General features: G+C 41.9%; 1 protein-coding gene across 2 annotated transcripts in view; it reads left to right on the top strand.

Annotated features, from left to right (window-relative positions):
- Window positions 1-14,965: 14,965 nt before the first annotated feature.
- Window positions 14,966-15,292, top strand: part of LOC106594617 (CMRF35-like molecule 5) — a 14,312-nt gene continuing 13,985 nt past the window's right edge. Inside the window, exon 1 of one of the 2 annotated variants that reach the window (XM_045709680.2) lies at window positions 14,966-15,292. This exon is cut by the window's right edge and continues 119 nt beyond it. The gene's annotated coding sequence lies outside the window, so the exon portion shown is untranslated. The other variant, XM_045709682.2, reaches the window with a different exon arrangement.

Below are 15,292 nucleotides of genomic sequence, written 5' to 3'. Positions count from 1 at the left end.
CGATACCCGCTAATTATCAAAATCCAGAAAAGAACCGTTAAATTCTACAAACTCCTAAAAGGAAGCGATTCCCAAACCTTCCATAACAAAGCCATCACCTACAGAGAGATGAACCTGGAGAAGAGTCCCCTAAGCAAGCTGGTCCTGGGGCTCTGTTCACAAACAGAAACACACCCCACAGAGCCCCAGGACAGCAACACAATTAGACCTAAACAAATCATGAGAAAACAAAAAGATAATTACTTGACACATTGGAAAGAATTAACAGAAAAACAGAGCAAACTAGAATGCTATTTTGCCCTAAACAGAGAGTACACAGTGACAGAATACCTGACCACTGTGACTGACCCAAACTTAAGGAAAGCTTTGACTATGTACATACTCAGTGAGCATAGCCTTGCTATTGAGAAAGGCCACCGTAGGCAGACCTGGCTCTCAAGAGAAGACAGGCTATGTGAACAATGCCCACAAAATGAGGTGGAAACTGAGCTGCACTTCCTAACCTCTTGCCAAATGTATGACCATATTAGAGACACATATTTCCCTCAGATTACACAGATCCACAAAGAATTTGAAAACAAACCCAATTTTGATTAACTCCCATATCTATTGGGTGAAATACCACAGTGTGCCATCACAGCAGCAAGATGTGTGACCTGTTGCCACAAGAAAAGATCAACCAGTGAAGAACAAACACCATTGTAAGTACAACCCATATTTATGCTTATTTATTTTCCCTTTTGTACTTTAACCTTTTGTACATTGTTACAACACTGTATATACACATAATATGACATTTGTAATGTCTTTATTCTTTTTAAACTTTTGTGAGTGTAATGTTTACTGTTAACTGTGTTTATTTCACTTTTGTTTATTATCTACTTCACTTGCTTTGGCAATGTTAACATATGTTTCCCATTACAATAAAACCCCTTGAATTCAATTGAATTGAGAGAGAGAGAGGAGAAGGGTGTCAGAGGAGGAGAGAGCAAGAGAGAGACAGACAGAGAGAGAGATAGAGAGAGAGGGTGAGAGAAAGAGAGAGAGAGAGAGAGAGAGAGAGAGAGAGAGAGAGAGAGAGACAAAGATAGTTGGGTGTCAGAAGAGGGAGGAGCTTTCAAAAAAGAAGAAAGAGCATTTCAGAAACACTGCTGTCAAACTAATAGCTGACAGACAAGATGTTGTGGACCTGTGCTAGCTGGTAGTATAGTAGAGTAACTTTAACAGTATATTAACTGTGATAGTGAAGTAACTTTTACAGTATATTAACTGTGATAGTGAAATAACTTTAACAGTATAGTAACTGTGGTAGTAAAGTAACTTTAACAGTATAGTAACTGTGATAGTAAAGTAAATCAACAGTATAGTAACTGTGGTAGTTAAGTAACTTTAACAGTATAGTAACTGAGGTAGTAAAGTAACTTTAACAGTATAGTAACTGGGGAGTAACTGTCCAGAATGAAGATACTCCTGCTGTCCCCTCTCAGGTGAGTTCTGTCTGTCTGTCTGTCTGTCTGTCTGTCTGTCTGTCTGTCTGTCTGTCTGTCTGTCTGTCTGTCTGTCTGTCTGTCTGTCTGTCTGTCTGTCTGTCTGTCTGTCTGTCTGTCTGTCTGTCTGTCTGTCTGTCTGTCTGTCTGTCTGTCTGTCTTCCTCACCATCTTAAATAAGCATGCTCCATTCAAAAAATGTAGAACCAGGAATAGATATAGCTCCTGGTTAACTCCAGACCTGTCTGCCCTTGACCAGCACAAAAACAACCATTCTGCATTAGCATCGAATAGACCCCGTGATATGCAACTTTTCAGGGAACTTAGGAACCAATATACACAGGCAGTTAGGAAAGCTAAGGCTAGCTTTTTCAAACAGAAATTTGCATCCGGTAGTACAAACTCAAAAAAGTTCTGGGACACTGTAAAGTCCATTGAGAATAAGAGCAACTCCTCCCAGCTGCCCACTGCACTGAGTCTAGGAAACACTGTCACTACCGATAAATCCACAATAATTGAGAATTTCAATAAGCATTTTTCTACAGCTAGCCATGCTTTCCACCTGGCTACCCCTACCCCGGTCAACTGCCCGGCACCGTCCACAGCAACCCGCCAAAACCTCCCCCACTTCTCCTTCACCCATATCCAGACAGCTGATGTTCTAAAAGAGCTGAAAAATCTGGGCTAGACAATTTGGACCCTCTCTTTCTAAAATGATCTGCCGAAATTGTTGCAACCCCTATTACTAGCCTGCTCATCATCTCTTTCGTATCATCTGAGATTCCCATAGATTGGAAAGCTGCCGCGGTCATCCCCCTCTTCAAAGGGGGAGACACTCTAGACCCAAACTGCTACAGACCTATATCTATTCTACCCTGCCTCTCTAAGGTCTTTGAAAGCCAAGTCAACAAACAGATTACCGACCATTTCGAATCTCACCGTACCTTCTCCGCTATGCAATCTGGTTTCAGAGCTGGTCATGGGTGCACCTCAGCCACGCTCAAGGTCCTAAACGATATCATAACCACCATCGATAAGAGACATTACTGTGCAGCCGTATTCATCGACCTGGCTAAGGCTTTCGACTCTGTCAATCACAACATTCTTATTGGCAGACTCAACAGCCTTGGTTTCTCAAATGATTGCCTCGCTTGGTTCACCAACTACTTCTCCGATAGAGTTCAGTATGTTAAATCGGAGGGCCTGTTGTCCGGACCTCAGGCAGTCTCTACGGGGGTACCACAGGGTTCAATTCTCGGGCCGACTCTCTTCTCTGTATACATCAATGATGTCGCTCTTGCTGCTGGTGATTCTTTGATCCACCTCTACGCAGATGACACCATTCCAGTGTTTAATTGCTATATTGTAATTACTTCGCCACCATGGCCTATTTATTGCCTTACCTCTCTTATCCTACCTCATTTACACATGCTGTATATAGATTTTTCTACTATATTATTGATTGTATGTTTGTCTATTCCATGTGTAACTCTGTGTTGTTGTATGTGTCGAACTGCTTTGGTTTATCTTGGCCAGGTCGCAGCTGCAAATGAGAACTTGTTCTCAACTGGCCTACCTGGTTAAATAAAGTTGAAATAAAAAATTGTTTATATTTGAGCAGGGTTAAAGTTAGATTAGAGCAGGGTTAAAGTTAGATTTGAGCAGGATTAAAGTTAGATTAGAGCAGGGTTAAAGTACGATTTGCGCAGGATTAAAGTTAGATTAGAGCAGGGTTAAAGTTAGATTTGAGCAGGATTAAAGTAAGATTTGAGCAGGATTCATGTTAGATTTGAGCAAGGTTAAAATTAGATTTGAGCAGGATTAAAGAAAATATATATATTTTTTTTTATTTCACCTTTATTTAACCAGGTAGGCCTTTTGAGAACAAGTTGTCATTTACAACTTCGACCTGGCCAAGATAAAGCAAAACAGTGCTACACAAACAACAACACAGAGTTACACATGGAATAAACAGTCAATAACGCAATAGAAAAAGTATATATACAGTGTGTGCAAATGAGGTAAGATAAGGGAGGTAAGGCAATAAATAGGCCATAGAGGCAAAATAATTACAATTTAGCAATTAAACACTGGAGTGATAGATGTGCAGAAGATGAATGTGCAAGTAGAGATACTGGGGTGGAAAGAGCAATTAAAAAAATAAATATATAAATAACAGTATGGGGATGAGGTAGTTGGATGGGCTATTTACAGGTGGGCTATGTGCAGGTGCAGTGAGCTGCTCTGACAGTGCCACGAAGTGTACCGAAAGTGGCTCCTCTCCCTGTTCGGGCGGCGCTCGGCGGTCATCGTCGCCGGCTTACTAGCTGCCACCGATCCTCTTTTCCGTTTCGTTTGGTTTTGTCTGGTTTTGTGTTACACCTGTTTTGAGTTAGGTAATTAGTGGGGTATTTAGTCTTGCTGTTCTGGGTTTAGGTTTTTGTGCGGGATTGTTCGTTGTTGCTTGTCATGAGGTTTAGGGGGTGTTTATGTTTTCATGATTCATTTTGTGGAAGATGTTATTTTTGTTTCTGGACTGTGTTCCGACCCTGTTGAGGTGGACATTGATATTTTTGTCTGGTTCGTTTTCCTTGTTCGTTTCCTGATTGTATTTGTTGGTATTAGGAAATAAAACACCCTACTACGCATCTTTGGTCTCCTGCGCCTGACTTCACCCCATCACTCGAGTGAGCCGTGACAGACAGCTGGTGCTTAAAGCTAGTGAGGGAGATATGTCTCCAGCTTCAGTGATTTTTGCAGTTCGTTCCAGTCATTGGCAGCAGAGGACTGGAAGGAAAGGCGGCCAAAGAAGGAATTGGCTTTGGGGGTGAACAGTGAGATATACCTGCTGGAGCGCGTGCTATGGGTGGGTGCTGCTATGGTGACCAGTGAGCTGAGATAAGACGGGGCTTTACCTAGCAAAGACTTATAGACTTATAGTCTCTCATCTCAGACATTACAACTAATATGTTGTGAAATGATGAATCTCTCATCTCAGACATTACTACTAATATGTTGTGATATGATGAATCTCTCATCTCAGACATTACTACTAATATGTTGTGATATGATGAATCTCATCTCAGACATTACTACTAATATGTTGTGATATGATGAATCTCTCATCTCAGACATTACTACTAATATGTTGTGATATGATGCATCTCTCATCTCAGACATTACAACTAATATGTTGTGATATGATGAATCTCTCATCTCAGACATTACAACGAATATGTTGTGATATGATGAATCTCTCATCTCCGACATTACTACTAATATGTTGTGATATGATGAATCTCTCATCTCAGACATTACTACTAATATGTTGTGATATGATGAATCTCTCATCTCAGACATTACTACTAATATGTTGTGATATGATGAATCTCTCATCTCAGACATTACTACTAATATGTTGTGATATGATGAATCTCTCATCTCAGACATTACTACTAATATGTTGTGATATGATGAATCTCTCATCTCAGACATTACTACTAATATATTGTGATATGATGAATCTCTCATCTCAGACATTACTACTAATATGTTGTGATATGATGAATCTCTCATCTCAGACATTACTACTAATATGTTGTGATATGATGAATCTCTCATCTCAGACATTACCAACTAATATGTTGTGATATGATGAATCTCTCATCTCAGACATTACTACTAATATGTTGTGATATGATGAATCTCTCATCTCAGACATTACTACTAATATGTTGTGATATGATGAATCTCTCATCTCAGACATTACAACTAATATGTTGTGATATGATGAATCTCTCATCTCAGACATTTCAACTAATATGTTGTGATATGATGAATCTCTCATCTCAGACATTACTACTAATATGTTATGATATGATGAATCTCTCATCTCAGACATTACAACTAATATGTTGTGATATGATGAATCTCTCATCTCAGACATTACTACTAATATGTTGTGATATGATGAATCTCTCATCTCAGACATTACAACTAATGTTCTGTGATAGTAAATGCTGGAGGAAATCATTTCTCTCTCTCCCTCAGACTACTCTCCTGGTGCAGGACAGAGTAATAGTGCTGGTAAGTTTCATGTCTACTGATTTGAGCAAAAAATATGGTTTAGATTTGAGTTTCTTGAAATCTACCTGTCTGTCTGTCTGTCTGTCTGTCTGTCTGTCTGTCTGTCTGTCTGTCTGTCTGTCTGTCTGTCTGTCTGTCTGTCTGTCTGTCTGTCTGTCTGTCTGTCTGTCTGTCTGTCTTCTTGCCTGTCTTCTTGCCTGTCTGTCTGTCTTCTTGCCTGTCTGTCTGTCTGTCTGTCTGTCTGTCTGTCTGTCTGTCTGTCTGTCTGTCTGTCTGTCTGTCTGTCTGTCTGTCTGTCTGTCTGTCTTCTGGCCTGTCTGTCTGTCTTCTTGCCTGTCTTCTGGCCTGTCTGTCTGTCGTCCTGCATTACTGAGAAACCAACTGATCGAATGAACGTTGTAATTCATGTTATAAATCATGTTATCTATAATATATACAGTACTCTGTAAAGTCTCCTCCTGTCTGTAGTCAGGTCTGATGGTATCTATGATATATACAGTACTCTGTAAAGTCTCTCCACCTGTCTGTGGTCAGGTCTGATGGTATCTATGATATATACAGTACTCTGTAAAGTTTCTCCTCCTGTCTGTGGTCAGGTCTGATGGTATCTATGATATATACAGTACTCTGTAAAGTCTCTCCTCCTGTCTGTGGTCAGGTCTGATGGTATCTATGATATATACAGTACTCTGTAAAGTCTCTCCTCCTGTCTGTGGTCAGGTCTGATGGTATCTATGATATATACAGTACTCTGTAAAGTCTCTCATGGATACTTAGACTCATACTGACCATGTAGATCTTGAAATATTTTTTTAGGATGCACCTTGCCTAACGATGGTTGAGGCCCTTCATATCTGAACATGTATTTATTGTCTTTGGTTCTGTATGCAGGTTGACTGTGTGTATGAGGAGATCAGAGAGGCAGACAGACAGACAGACAGACAGACAGACAGACAGACAGACAGACAGACAGACAGACAGACAGACAGACAGACAGACACACTCCCTGTGGTAATCTCTTCAGTCTACTCTGCTGTCAACTCACCTACCAACTCTACAACCTACCCTGCTGACCAAGCCTCTACAACCTACCTTGCTGATCAAGACTCTACAACATAACCTGCTGATCAAGCCTCTACAACCTACCTTGCTGACCAAGCCTCTACAACCTACCCTGCCTACCAAGCCTCTACAACCTACCTTGCTGACCAAGCCTCTACAACCTACCCTGCCTACCAAGCCTCTACAACCTACCTTGCTGACCAAGCCTCTACAACCTACCCTGCTGACCAAGCCTCTACAACCAACCTTGCTGACCAAGACTCTACAACATAACCTATTGGCAGAGCCAAAGGTAGCCCACACTGTGACGTCTATGCTAACGATGCTCTGCAATCTATTCATTAGTTGAACAACGTGTTACAATATTTTAATGAATGTTCTAATGACTGAACAATTTTCTCAATTGTCTGATGAAGATTTACCAACCAATCAACACAGCAACCCGAGACTCCACCTACCAACCACTTAACACAGCAACCCAAAACTCCACCTACCAAACCCTCAACACAACAACCCAAGACTCCACCTACCAAACCCTCAACACAACAACCCAAGACTCCACCTACCAAACCCTCAACACAACAACCCAAGACTCCACCTACCAAACCCTCAACACAACAACCCAAGCCTCCACCTACCAAACCCTCAACACAACAACCCAAGACTCCACCTACCAAACCCTCAACACAACAACCCAAGACTCCACCTACCAAACCCTCAACACAACAACCCAAGACTCCACCTACCAAACCCTCAACACAACAACCCAAGACTCCACCTACCAAACCCTCAACACAACAACCCAAGACTCCACCTACCAAACCCTCAACACAGCAACCCAAGACTCCACCTACCAAACCCTCATTCAAAACACAAGAGTCAGTAAATTGTTAGTCTTTGTAACATTTGCACGTATGAAATTCCATTCCAATCCAATCTTTCATAATTGATGTAAATATACACTGAAATAGGAATTAGGAACACTTTCCTAATATTTTGCCCTCAGAACATCCTCAATTATTCAGGGAATGGACTCTACAAGCTGTTGAAAGCCTTGCACAGGGATGCTGGCCCATTTTGACTCCAATGCTTCCCACAGTTGTGTCAAGTTGGGTGGATGTCCTTTGGGTTGACAATTATTTTGGGTGGTGGACAAAACCCAGCAGCGTTGCAGTTCTTGACTCAACCGGTGCACCTGGCACCTACTATCATACCCCATTTAAAGGCACTGAAATCTTTTGTCTTGCCCAAAACCCTCTGAACGGCACACATGCACAATCCATGTCTCAATTGTCTTAAGGCCTAACAATCCTTCTTTAACCTGTCTCCTCCCCTTCATCTACACGGAATGAAGTGGATTTAACAAATTACATCAATAAGGGATCATAGCTTTCACCTGGATTCACCTGGTCAGTCTATGTCATGGAAAGATCAGGTGTTCCTAATGTTTGGTGCACTCAGTGTATGTGGATCAATGAAATGTACAAGATATATAATATCTAAAAGAAATAAAATATATTGATGTGTACTTTAACTATATTATCATCATCTCAACAATCTGTCCTAATGTTTTGTACAGTCAGTGTATAACTGCTGAAGAAAAATATGAACGCAACATGCAACAATGTTTTACTGAGTTACAATTCAGAGAAGGAAATCAGTCTATTGAAATAAATTCAATTGGCCCTAATATATGGATTTCACATGACTGGGCAAGGGCACATCCATTGGTGGGCCTGGGAGGGCATAGGTCCACCTACTTGGGAGCCAGGTCCACCCACTGGGGAACGAGGCCCAGCCAATCCGAATTAGTTTTCCCCCACAAAACGGCTTTATTACGGACAGAAATACTCCTTAGCACCCCCCTCCCCCTCCTCAGATGATCTCGCAGGCGAAGAAGCGGGATGTGGAGGTCCTGGGCTGGCGTGGTTTCAATTGGTTTGCGGTTTTGAGGCAGGTTGGATGTTCTGCCAAAACCTCTAAAATGACGTTGGAGTCGGCTAATGGTAGAGAAATTAAGATTACATTCTATGGTAACAACTCTGTTGGACTTTCTTGCAGTCAGCATGTCAATTTACGCTCCCTCAAAACTTGAGACATCTGTGTCATGGTGTTGTGTGACTATTAGGTGGTACTGTGAGTAGATTGATGAGGGAAAAAATGATTTAATCAACTTTAGAATAATGCTGTAACGTAACAAAATGTGGAAAACGTCAAGGGATCCGAATTCTTTCCGAATGCACTGTACATATAAAATAAATGGATGAATCGATAACTATGTTGTCAACATCTAAATTATATGTGCTGCCTCTACGAAAACAAAACAGACAGTGTCGTAATGGGGAACTTTAGAACAGAGAAGTTGACAGTTTTCTAATGAATGCGCATCCCAAATGCCACCATACTCCTATATAGTGCACTAGAGCCCTTTGGGGCATGATCAAAAGTACTGCACTACATAGGGAATAGGGTGTTCTTTGGTACACAACCACAGCTAGCTGACTTCTCTTGTGGTTCAGAAGTCTAACCTCTGGCCTGTTTGAATCATTTTCACACAGCAGAGAGAGAGAGAGAGAGAGAGAGAGAGAGAAAAACAAATCCAATTTTGGTAAACTCCCATATCTACTGGTAAAATACCACAGTGTGCCATCACAGCAGCAAGATTTGTGACCAGTTGCCGCAAGAAAAATGTGAAGAATAAACACCATTGTAAATACAACCTATATTTATTTTTATTTATTTTCCCTTTTGTACTTTAACTATTTGCACATTGTTACAACACTGTATATATACATAATATGACATTTGTAATGTCTTTATTCTTTCGGAACTTTTAGTTAATGTATTATTCTGGAACTTCTGTGAGTGTAATGTTTACTGTTAATTTGTATTGTTTATTTAAGTTTTGTTTGTTATCTACTTCAAGTGCTTGGCAACGCTAACATGTGTTTCCCATGCCAATAAAGCCCTTGAATTGAATTGAGATACAGAGACAGATGGAGAGACAGAGACAGAGAGACAGAGAGACAGACAGAGAGAGAGAGAGAGAAAGAGAGATACAGAGACACAGAGACAGAGAGACAGAAAGAGACAAAGAGAGACAGAGAGAGAGAGAGAGAGAGAGAGAGAGAGAGGGAGAGACAGGGAGAGAGAGAGAGAGGGAGGGAGAGGAGTGTCAGAGGAAGGAGGAGATTACCAGTTTACAGAGGAGTATAGAGTGCAGTGATGTGTCCTATAAGGAGCATTGGTGGCAAATCTGATGGCCGAATGGTAAAGAACATCTAGCCGGTCGAGAGCACCCTTACCTGCTGATCTATAAATTATGTCTCCGTAATCTAGCATTGGTAGGATGGTCATTGGTAGGATGGTCATCTCATTTCGAACAAAAACAACATTTCTTGTGGAAGTAGCAGTCCCGGGAGTGCATTCTGACGAAGATCAGCAAAGGTAAGAGAATATTTTTAATACTAATTCTGAGTTTAGGTGGCCCCGAACTTGGCGGGTATCTGTATAGCTTGCTGTGATGGCTGAGCTATGTACTCAGAATATTGAAAAATGTGCTTTCTCCGTAAAGCTATTTTAAAATCTGACACAGCGGTTGCATCCAGGAGTAGTCTATCTATAATTCTTTAAATAATTGTTATATATTTTGTCAACGTTTATGATGAGTATTTTTGTAAATTGATGTGCACGTTCACCGGAAGTTTTGGTGGGAATACATTTACTGAACATCACGCGCCAATGTAAAATGCTGTTTTTGGATATATATATGAACTTTATCGAACAAAACATACATGTATTGTGTAACATAATGCCCTAGGAGTGTCATCTGATGAAGATCGTCAAAGGTTAGTGCTTCATTTAGCTGTGTTTTGGGTTTTATTGACACATGTCCTTGCTTGGAAAATGGCTGTGTGATTATTTTTGTCTATGTACTTTCCTAACATAATCTAATGTTTTGCTTTCGCTGTAAAGCCTTTTTGAAATCGGACAATGTGGTTACATCAAGGAGAAGTGTATCTTTAAAATGGTGTAAAATAGTTGTATGTTTGAGAAAGTTGAATTATGACATTTTGTTGTTTGCAATTTGCCGCCCTGATATTTCACTGGCTGTGTCCCGCAGGTGGGACGCTAGGATCCCACGTAGCCCTGAGAAGTTAAGTAAAAACTATATATAATAAAATAAATCAAACATTCAACGGTTAATTTATGGCATTTATCACCCCTCATACCTCCCTTTATTCCAGGTACCTCAGTGGTGATCACTGTGTGTGTTAGTCTGGCTGTGTTGGTGTTTGCTGTCATCCCCCTCGTATTCTACAGGGGCTGGCAAAGTAACAAGGCTCTAGGTAAGATATCATCAAACACACAAACGTCCACGCATACTCACATCTTGTTGACACACACAAGCTCACACACACACACACACACACACACACACACACACACACACACACACACACACACACACACACACACACACACACACACACACACACACACAAGGAGTTATAATATATGTTGTGTTTCCACAGGGTCAATGCAGGAAGCACTGGAGAGGTGAGAGAAAAAGAGAGAAAGAGAGAGAGAGAGAGAGAGAGAGAGCGAGAGAGAGAGAGATTCTATTTGATTCATTTGATTCTATTTGGCATACAGGACTGTTCTACAAAGTTATTGAAAGTGGTGTAGGGGGTAAAACATATGACATAATTAAATCAATGTATACTGGCAATACGTGCAGCATTAAAATTGGTAAGAAAAGAACAGAATTCTTTAACCGGGACGGGGCCTTCGTCAGGGTGTCACGACTCCTACCGAAGGTGGCTCCCCTTCCTGTTCGGGTGGCGCTCGGCGGTCGCCGTCACCGGCCTACTAGCTGCCACTGATTCCCTTTTTGTTTTCCCCCTTTTCGTTATTAGGTGCACCTGTTCTGAGTTGGGATATTTATATCCAAAAACAGCATTTTACAATGGCGGTGATATTTTGCCTCCAAAAATGCCGGTGAATCAGCACAACAAATTACAAAATTACTCATTAGGAAACGTTGATAAAATATAAAACTGTTATTCAAAGATTTCTAGATTAACATCTCCTGAATGCAATCGCATTGACAGATTTCAAAATAACTTTACTGGGAGAGCACACTTTGCAATAATCTGAGTACTGTGCTCAGAAAAAAACAGCAGGCAATTATAGACACCGGCCATCTTGGAGTCATCTAAACGCATAAATAGCATTATAAATATTCACTAACCTTTAATAATCTTCATCAGAAGGCACTTCCAGGAATCCCAGGTCCACAATAAATGTTGTTTTGTTCGATAAAGTTCATAATTTATGTCCAAATAACTCCATGTTGTTTGCGCGTTCAGTAGGCTACTCAAAATGTAGGGAAATGTGATGACGAATGTCAAGAAAAAGTTATATTTACGTTCGTTCAAACATGTCAAACGTTGTATAGCATCAATCTTTAGGGCCTTCAGAACGTGAAACTTCAGTAGTATTCCAACCGGACCCATGCTATGTCTTGAAAAAAGTTTTGGAACACAGGTATCCTCTCACATGAACGCGCCCTATGAACTCAATGGATTTTCAGGGCACCTGCTTACCAGCGTTCTCCTTCGGTCTGTGTTTACCGCAAAAGGCTCAAACAACTTTCTAAGACTGTTGACATCTAGTGGAAGTCTTAGGATGTGCTATTTGAGTCCTAACTCACTGTGTGTCAGAAAGGCAAGGACTTGAGAAAACTACAGGAACCAGATTTTCATTTCCTGCTTGGAAAATACTGCCCCCTACCCTAGAGAAGATAAGAGTGTACTCCTAATCTCAGCTCGTTACTGTAAGGCTTGGGTGTAGTGGGTGAGGAATCAGGCGCAGGAAGCAGCGATACAGGGTAGTGGCTTTCAAATCCTGTTGGGGCTAGGGGGCAGTATTGTCACTTTCGGATGAAAAACGTACGCAAATTAAACTGCCTGCTACTCGGGCCCAGGAGGTAGGATATGCATAGTATTAGTAGATTTGGATAGAAAACACTCGGAAGTTTCTAAAACTGTTTGAATGATGTCTGTGAATATAACACAACATCAACATATGGCAGGCAAAAACCTGAGAATAATCCAACCAGGAAGTGGGAAATCTGATTCTTGTTACCAGAGCTGGGGTCCAATTAAATTTAATTCCATTTCAATACAGACAATGAATCGCAATTCAGCTAATCATTGATGACAATCATTTTCCATGTGGACTTTTCAATCAATGAATGGAAATTCACTTCACTTCCTGAATTGACAGAGTTGAAACATATAGTTCATTAGAATAACTGTAACCTCGTCCCCCAGGCTCAGTAGAGAGAGAGAGAGACGACTGGTGGTGGAGATTATAGTAGATTTATTCATCAGTACTGATAACATTCTGTAGGGGGCGATGTGGAGGTCGTTCTATTGTTTTACTGAGATCTCAGTAGCTTGTCTGTTATGTGATGACATCATTCATTAAGGGGAGTTGGGTTGTAGAGGAGGGATGTTTCTTCTGTTCAGAAACTCATCTGTTGAGTTGATCATTTCCAAAGACTGGATTTGGATCAATTAAATGTCAGAAAAAAAGTTACAAAATACACTGCTCAAAAAAATAAAGGGAACACTAAAATAACACATCCTAGATCTGAATGAATGAAATAATCTTATTAAACACTTTTATCTTTACATAGTTGAATGTGCTGACAACAAAATCACACAAAAATAATCAATGGAAATCCAATTTATCAACCCATGGAGGTCTGGATTTGGAGTCACACTCAAAATTAAAGTGGAAAACCACACGACAGGCTGATCCAACTTTGATGTAATGTCCTTAAAACAAGTCAAAATGAGGCTCAGTAGTGTGTGTGGCCTCCACGTGCCTGTATGACCTCCCTACAACGCCTGGGCATGCTCCTGATGAGGTGGCGGATGGTCTCCTGAGGGATCTCCTCCCAGACCTGGACTAAAGCATCCGCCAACTCCTGGACAGTCTGTGGTGCAATGTGGCGTTGGTGGATGGAGCGAGACATGATGTCCCAGATGTGCTCAATTGGATTCAGGTCTGGGAAACAGGCGGGCCAGTCCATAGCATCAATGCCTTCCTCTTGCAGGAACTTCTGACACACTCCAGCCACATGAGGTCTAGCATTGTCTTGCATTAGGAGGAACCCAGGGCCAACCGCACCAGCATATGGCCTCACAAGGGGTCTGAGGATCTCATCTCGGTACCTAATGGCAGTCAGGCTACCTCTGGCGAGCACATGGAGGGCTGTGCGGCCTCCCAAAGAAATGCCACCCCACACCATGACTGACCCACCGCCAAACCGGTCATGCTGGAGGATGTTGCAGGCAGCAGAACGTTCTCCACGGCGTCTCCAGACTCTGTCACGTCTGTCACATGTGCTCAGTGTGAACCTGCTTTCATCTGTGAAGAGCACAGGGCGCCAGTGGCGAATTTGCAATCTTGGTGTTCTCTGGCAAATGCCAAACGTCCTGCACGGTGTTGGGCTGTAAGCACAACCCCCACCTGTGGATGTCAGGCCCTCATACCACCCTCATGGAGTCTGTTTCTGACCGTTTGAGCAGAGACATGCACATTTGTGGCCTGCTGGAGGTCATTTTGCAGGGCTCTGGCAATGCTCCTCCTTGCACAAAGGCGGAGGTAGCGGTCCTGCTGCTGGGTTGTTGCCCTCGTACGGCCTCCTCCACGTCTCCTGATGTACTGGCCTGTCTCCAGGTAGCGCCTCCATGCTCTGGACACTATGCTGACAGACACAGCAAACCGTCTTGCCAGAGCTCGCATTGATGTGCCATCCTGGATGAGCTGCGCTACCTGAGACACTTGTGTGGGTTGTAGACGCCGTCTCATGCTACCACTAGAGTGAAAGCACCGCCAGCATTTAAAAGTGACCAAAACATCAGCCAGGAAACATAGGAACTGAGAAGTGGTCTGTGGTTACCACCTGCAGAACCACTCCTTTATTGGGGGTGTCTTGCTAATTGCCTATAATTTCCACCTGTTGTCTATTCCATTTGCACAACAGCATGTGAAATGTATTGTCAATCAGTGTTGCTTCCTAAGTGGACAGTTTGATTTCACAGAAATGTGATTGACTTGGAGTTACATTGTGTTGTTTAAGTGTTCCCTTTATTTTTTTGAGCAGTATATAATGATGTGTACTTTAACTATAATGGCATCATCTCAACAATGTGTTCCTCCTCTGCTGAAACAAACTTTAACTTTAGAACAGAGAAGTGAACAGTTTTCACACTTAGTCACCACAGCTTGCTGAGTTGTCTGGTAGTTTAGAAGTCAAACATCCGGCCGGTTTGAACGAGTTTCACTCTGCAGCACATATAGACCTGCAGTCACTGAAGTCATTTCAGAGCCAGGATATGTGAGCTAATGCCCTCCCCCTCCACCATCACTATCTCCATCTCTCTGATATGCAGAGGGACAGAGAGTAGGGTTTGGTGTCAGAAGAGGGAGGAGCTTTCAACAGAGGAAGAAAGAAGACTTCAGAAACACCCAGCTGTCTGACTGGTGATGGTTTAGTAGGACTGAGAGTAGCTGACAGAGAAGCTGTTGTGGACCTGGGCATGTTGATGCACCAGGTGGTAGTATGGTAACTGTGATAG

This window comes from Salmo salar, chromosome 02 (genome assembly GCF_965601325.2).
Source record: "Salmo salar chromosome 02, fSalSal1, whole genome shotgun sequence".
NCBI lineage: Eukaryota > Metazoa > Chordata > Actinopteri > Salmoniformes > Salmonidae > Salmo > Salmo salar.
This window is presented reverse-complemented; position numbering and strand designations above follow the sequence as displayed.